We start from the raw sequence: 7,500 nt of genomic DNA on the forward strand, positions 1-7,500 counted from the left end.
AATTTCCGGTTCCGGTTCTTGAGCGACGACGGTGGTTCTGCTTCATGGTCTTTGCTGACTTTCTCAAAGATAAGTTTTCTGGGAGTTTTTGTCGCGTTTTTACTCTCATTTAGTTATTTCTGTGTTTACTGTGTGTTTCTCGTTCGGTCTTGTGTTAAAACTAGTGCTAATTGTGGAGTTTTCGTCGTCTTTTCATATCGGGTTTCCTTGAGGCCTACCCATTTTCCTGTTCTTCTTCTTTTTGGTTCATGAAAAAATATTTTCACGAAAAAAATAAGTGACCACTATATTCGTTATTGTTGTGTGTCTGTCTGTCTGTCTGTCTGTATGTCTGTCTTTATATCTGTCTGTCTGTCTGTCCCGAGCATAGCTCTGTGGGTTTTGATCCAATCCTGATAAAATTTTGGTGGGAGGTTTATATCATGATCTAGTTGTGTTTTCCTGAAAATGGGCGTGGTGCGCACATTATGGGCGGAGCCACGCCCAAAAAACGTGTTTTTAGGGGGTAGCCGATTTCAATTTGCATCTTCTCCTCGGGGGTTTGTCGAATCTGTCATGGAGTTTCGGTACTTGGTTAGCCCAATGGCACCTGCATAGCTCCACGGAGCTCGATTTTTCATTTTAGTCCCAGGGTCAAGGCCACAAGGTCACGAACTTAGAAAATTTCGAATTTTGACATAAAAATCATACGACCGCCCAAAGTTTGAGAGCTAGGATGACAATATTTTTTATGCATAATCTTGAGGTCATTCCCCACCTAATGTCTTGAAACCATTTCGCTCTATCTCGAACACTTTGCCCGTGGCGCCCCCTTCAAGTTTGTTTTTACGCTGATTTTATCAAAGTATGGATAATCCGATGAGTGCGAAATGCCATATAGCCTATATGACATTATATTGTTCCTGGAATGTTCCAGAGGAAGTTTTGCACCAAAGGTCATAATCCTTGACCTTTGACCTTTAAAGTTCACAAAGGTCAAATTTTCAAAGTTGTGGGAATCGAACCGGGTTTTCGACCTTCTTCGACAAACTAACTCCATTAAGCTATAGCACGTATCCTGTTTCCTTATTTTAATGTCCACAACATTGTTTTGTGACCTTTAAAGGTTATGCAAAGGTCAAATTTTGAAAGTTGTTGAACGAAACCGGGTTTTCGACATTTTGCAGCTAATAACCTGTCACTCGTACCACATCATGTTGATCATTTTTATAACTTGGTCAAACATTATCACATTGTCTCATCCTTGACTTCTGAAACAATCGACATCGTCAAATACCGCTCGTGAACCATTGTCGTCTTCAGACTTGTTCTTCTATTTCTTATTTTTTTGGCGTAGTCAGAGCTGCAAGGCTCTATAAACGGCTACGCCACACTTCCGAACCCAAGGTTACAACCAAAAACGGAAAATATAATGATAAAATGGAAGTAAAGAATAGAAAGTAAAGAAAATAATAATAATAACTTTATACTGTCCACCCCATTTCCGTTTTGAATTTCCAGACAAATTTAAAGAATTGAGGGTACATCCGGCTCAGTGAACAAAGTGTATCCAGTATGCTTATTCAGGAAATACATTGAAGGATGTAACCGGTAATCTTAAATCGATTGGGGCTTTCAAACCAGGTTTCTTAAATAACGAATGGATGATATCCAGTGTGGATGTAAGATCGCTGATGAATTTAGTAAGCTCCAACGCATGAGTGCTACACTTCGTGTTAATCGTTGGGAGATTTACATGAATCCGCAGGGGGAATCCTGGGACTGCCTGGAGACCACTCCTCTGCGTTTATGGGTCGATTGGCTGAATATTTTGTTGGTCGTCTTGAAAGTAAACTCTTCCCAGCCCAGATGTTTGAAGGCTGCAGCGGAAATGATATGGATTTTTTCGGAATCTGCTCCCTGCTTGAGCTGTAAAGTTTACTACTTCAGTGATGAAGCCAATGAATCCCCCCTTTAGTAGAGTTCATGGCCACATCGGTGATTGCTCTCTCGGTTTGGTAATCTGCATCTTTCGTCTCAGGCTGGACTCCCACTGATTTTGTGAGGACGTTAAGCGGACACTCAGTTTTGGACATGCTCTCAACCGCTTTCACTGGAGTCGTAGTTTTCCCAATTTTGGGGACCATCTGGATGGCCTCAGCGTACGACAGTTTCTCCTGAGTCTTCACCTGTCGGATCTGGGCAGCGCTCCGGAATTCAGGACATCGTCTGAAGGCTGCACTGTGGTCACCACCACAATTGGCACAAGACATTTCTTCATGCGTGCAGCTTCCATATTTGTGCTCTCCATTACATCTGCTGCAGCATTGTTTGCCTCTACAGGCTGGAGCAGTGTGGCCGCACTTTTGGCATTTGTAGCATTTTAAGGGGGGTGCAATGTATTCCCATACAGTGAAGGCTTGATAGCCCAAGAAAACTTTTGGGGGAAGGATTGGGGTGTCAAAAGACAAAACCATCAAGATGGCATTGACTTTGACCCCATCCCTGACCGTGGTGAGACGGCGGGCATCAACAACTCCTACCTCCACTAAATGACTCGTGATATCATCAATTTCAATGGAGGGATCAATCCTGCAAATGACTCCTCGACTCTCCCCCAGACTCCTAGGAATATGACACAAAACACGGACCCCGTCAAAATACTGGGCTTTCATAACCTTCTCCCATCGGTCGTCTGATTTACACTTCATGAAGAGGTCTCCAGATCTGAGCTTTTTGGCACTAGACACATCCCCGTATTCTTTGTTCATCAATGTAGCCATTTTTATTGGGTTGTCAGGGCTTAACCAAACGTCAAAAACCAAAACTATAACCATAAGTTTGTGGTCGTACTCTTCAGGGATAGAGGGGCCTTTAACCACTTTGGGGGGTTCCCACCCCTCAGAACTCTCCCGTTGTGGTCTGCCCCTCTTCCAAGTTCAATTAACCCTCCATGATGAACCCTCGTCATCATCACTAGAAATGTTGATCATCCTTGATCACCTCCTCCCAGCACCCCAGAAGATTAAGATGTCCAATTGAGTAAAGGCTCAATCATAATATCGGCTAAATAGGATACAGAATATTGGAAAAAGACGATGTACCCTCGATACTCAAAACCATCCTGTAATAGTGTCTGACCGAACTCCCCCGGACCACGCCCATCGACAGTCGTCCGCCCCGTGACCGCAGGGGCCACTAAACATACACTTAATACAAGTACCATCTGAGCCTCAACAGACTTCTTCAAATAGCTCGGATAATACTCCTTCCTGTTTGTATGCACAACGGTGTTTATTGTATTTTCTCCTTATTACCATGAGTTTTTATTTTCTCCACTTCCCCCCCCCCCACCCTCCTTCTATCCTTCTCAACGATACCCTTCATTTCATGTCTTCTTAAAATATAAAAAAAATAACAAAAATAATTCGACTGCGCGCAGTCGACGGGTGTGCCTCCGCTCCCCCGCACAAACACTTGAATATTGACATATTTGACCCTTGACCTTTATCAAATCTGGCCCAAAATCTAATCAGTTAATTGCCCTGTCTAACTTTACCTTTGTACCAAGTTTGATGAAATTCTGTCCAATATTTCTTGAGTTAGGGTGTAAAAAGTAAAATTTCAGTTTGACCTTGACCTTTGACCTTTATCACATCTGGCCCAAAATGTAATCACTTCATTGACCTGTCTTACTTTACCTTTTTACCATGTTTGATGAAATTCTACAATTTGCTTCTTGAGTTATCGCGTAAACGAAAATCCGGACGGACGGACAACCCGGAAACATAATGCCTCCAGCACCCTTGGTGCGGAGGCATAAAAAAAGAACCTTCCACGTGACTTCCTGTACCGACTCTTCTTCCTCCTTCTGCCGATCTTCAATCTTCTACTTTTGCTGACCCACATTCACCATACACCTTCACAATTTTTGCTTCAACCTTTCCTTTACCTAATATTACCTAATCTTTAAAAAAACCAACAACAACAAAAAATTATTTATTCTTTTCACTTCTCACATTACACCTCATGTAACCACTTGTTTCTCTACTCACTCCCCCCTCTTCTTCCTGTAACTCGTCGAACTAGCGGCTTCCTTCTGCATTTGCTGATCAAAATTCACCAACACCTACATGATTTTTATTCAACCTTTCCCGAACCAAATCTCACGTAATCTTTATCAAAAATTAAAATAAATTAACAAAAACAGGTTCTTAAAATGTGACAACTTCCCCCTTTCACACATGTGGTTCTCGGTATTGTATCATCATTCATTACTCTTTTTACAACGCGTGCGCTGTATACAATTGCACCGAGTTTGAAATGTCCCGGTGTCTACCACGTCTCCGGTGTCCCCCCCCCCCCCCACGTGCCTCAAGACAGCCAATGACGGCCGTCCGGTAAATGCAGTGCGTAACCTAGACGGAAATAGCGAGAATTGATAGAAATACCTGAGTATTTCAATGGAAATTTGTGAAACTAATGTGTTATATATGTGAAAACCATTTAATTTATTGCTTGACGGGAAAAAACCAAGAAACGCTCCCCTCTCAAGTACGAGCGAACGAAAGACGTCATTTCCGCCCACCATCGCATTTCGCGCCGATCACCGAACGCTGAAAGCTAAGTTCTTCTTATGCCATCATTCTTTTGCGGCCCCCTGCCACGCTGTATCAAACGATTTCATTCCTTCTGTTATATATAAAGGTGCTTATCACAATAATAACAAGATTTTTACATTTCAAATATTAAGTATGCTTTTTAATTGTATTTCAACTGAAAAAGCATAAATTGCATATTTTAACATAAGTGTACTCATTTGCTTCACCACACGCGCTGTATTGAAGGATTTCACTTGTTCTTCTTCAAAAGTCTGTTTTCAATTCGACCTTTCCTTCATCCCATGTCTATAAAGTCCCACTGTTACAACGTTTCTTTTCTCCATTCTCTTAATTCACCTTCATTGCATCCCTCACATAATGTCTTTCATCGCATCTCTGACTCTAAAAAATTTAAAACTCCCAGCTTGCAATGCATGTCCGTGTTCCATCAATCGTCCTTTTTTTTTTCCAACTTCAGTGCCAATTCACCCCACCTACTTAAATCTTCTACCTCCTCCTAACCCGTCAACTGTTACCCTTCATCCATCTCCACTTTTGGCACCTCTTCACTGTCTTCTGCTTCAGTTTCAGCTACTCCTCTGTTATTCCAAAGTGGGTGGTGTCTACCATCTGTGGGCTCCATTCTAACCTAACTGATATCTCACTCTCTCTCAATCAGGACACTCATCACCACAACCATGCTCCTTCCTTCCTCTCAGCACACCTCCCCCTCTTCCAAACCCCTCAAGGTTAGGCTAGGTTTGAATCCCCTCCTGCACCTTGTCCATGCCTGCTCTCATCATCTCCCCTCCCTCTCAAAGCAACCTTCACACTCTCCCCCTTCCAGGCTTCCCTCTCACCCCTCCCTCTCAAAGCTTCCCTCTCACCACTCCCTCTCAAAGTTTCCCTCTCACCCCTCCCTCTCAACGCTTCCCTCTCACCCTCCCTCTCAAAGCTTTGCCCTCACTCCTCCCCCTCCAAGCTTCCCTCTCACCTTTCTCAAAAACTCCTCCCTCACCTTTCTCCCTCAACTCTCCTCTCTCAACATTCTCCCTCCAACGTCCCCTATCGCTTCCCCTTCTCAAAATCCCCCCCACTCACATCCACAAAGCTACCTCCTTCCCCCACCCTCTCTCTTTTATCTCATCACTCCACCTCCCCAATCTCCAACTGCCCTCTGCCCCCTCTCATTACTCCCCACTGGACCTCAACCCATCACCACCGAGCCTTTTCTCCTCCTCATTCGGCCCTCTCCCCTAGCTCATCTGCAATCCCCCACACAACTCTCCTTACCTCCTCCCTCGTCCTCCCCTCCTCATCCCCTCCCCTGCACCCAAAGCCTCCTCCTATCCCCTCCCTCTTCTTTAACAGTGTGGACATCAAACATCCAGGGCCTTCACTCAAACCTGACAGATTTTTTCCGACCATACAGGTTGCCGCTGACAAACCAGACACAATCTGCTTAACAGAAGCTTTCCTCCTTCAAGACGTCTCTGACTCCCACGTGTCTCTCCCTGGTTACTCCCTCCTCCGGTTTGACAGACCTGAGCCTCGTCCTGGTGGAGGAGTTGCTCTCTTCATCAAAGACTCCATTCCTCACTCTCCATGCACTGCCCTCACTCCCCCACACCCCCAGGAATACCTCTGGCTACGGCTTCCCCTCCACTCCCACCTCATGTGTATATGTGTGTTGTACCGTCCACCAAACAGTGATGACTCCATTTACACCTCACTATCCGAAAACATGGACCAACTTCTATCCTATCATCCCAACTCTCTCTCCTTAGATGTGGTGACTTCAATTGTCATCATGCCAGTTGGCTAGGTGTGGGTACCTCTCTTACCTGTCATGGCACCTCAGCAAAAGACTTCTGTGACTCATTGGGACTGACAAAATCTGTCAACTTCCCTGCCTGGATCTCAACCAATGCTACTCCATCTCTTCTGGATCTGATTTTGACAAATTTCTCATAAAATATCTGCTGTTCTTCCTCCACTCCAAATCGGTTCTTCTGACCAGGTCCTTATCAAAGTGGACATCCCTCTGGTTATTAGTAGAGAACTTCCTCAGTGCTGTCAAGTCTGACATTTCATTCAGGCTGACTGTCAGGGACTTCCAGCAGCCCTCAAACTTCTCGGCTGGTCTCCCCTCTCTACTTCCTACAACATCAACTCATCCTGGGAATTCTTTCCAAGAAACTTGCTCTCTCTCTCTCATGAACAGATTTATCCCATCTCATGTTCAGTTGTCCTACCCTTCGTCCTGCCCATGGTACACTGAAGCTTGTGGCGAGGCAGTTGTCCTGAAACAATTTGCCTTCGCCTCATGGAAAGCGAACCCAACTGAGGGTATTCTCAGTTCCTTCCACAAAGCTCGGAACAAGTGTGTGTCTACCCTCAGGAGAGCCAGAAAACAACATCTTTCTAATCTCAAGTCTGAACTCTCAAACCTCTCTCCCTCCTCCAAACCCTGGTGGTGTCTAGTTACCTCCGACACCGAAGGTGAAGGAGGTTATGTTTTCATCCCTGTCTGTCTGTTTGTCTGTCTGTGTTCAGGATATCTCAACAAGTTGTGAATGGATTCAGATGAAATTTGGTGGACAGGTTGGGTGTGTCACAAGGATGAATTGATTCGATTTTGGTGAAGATCCCGGATCTGGATACGAAAATTATTTAATTTATAAAGTGATTCTTCACCATTGAGGGATGGGGCCAAAACGATATAGTACTGTATTGCATGATATTTTAAACATGTAATGGGCCTGATATGTTCTCATGGATCAGGCATTATGTGGCGGAGGGATGTGCTCCACCGAGTGCCCTTCTTGTTTGATTATATATAATCATAAACAATGTGGTAGCACTGAACCTGTTTTCATCCATAACACCAGAGACAAAGTAGCCCCATGGCAAGGATTAC

The 7,500-nt window shown here is 44.4% G+C and overlaps 1 protein-coding gene across 1 annotated transcript in view; it reads right to left on the reverse strand.

Moving 5' to 3' along the window:
• Positions 1-7,500, reverse strand: part of LOXHD1 (lipoxygenase homology PLAT domains 1) — a 197,872-nt gene that overhangs the window by 41,687 nt on the left and 148,685 nt on the right. The window lies entirely within an intron of this gene.

The sequence above is a fragment of the Eptatretus burgeri genome, chromosome 12 (assembly GCF_056783735.1).
Source record: "Eptatretus burgeri isolate ZD-2024b chromosome 12, Ebu_testis_v1, whole genome shotgun sequence".
Lineage (NCBI taxonomy): Eukaryota > Metazoa > Chordata > Myxini > Myxiniformes > Myxinidae > Eptatretus > Eptatretus burgeri.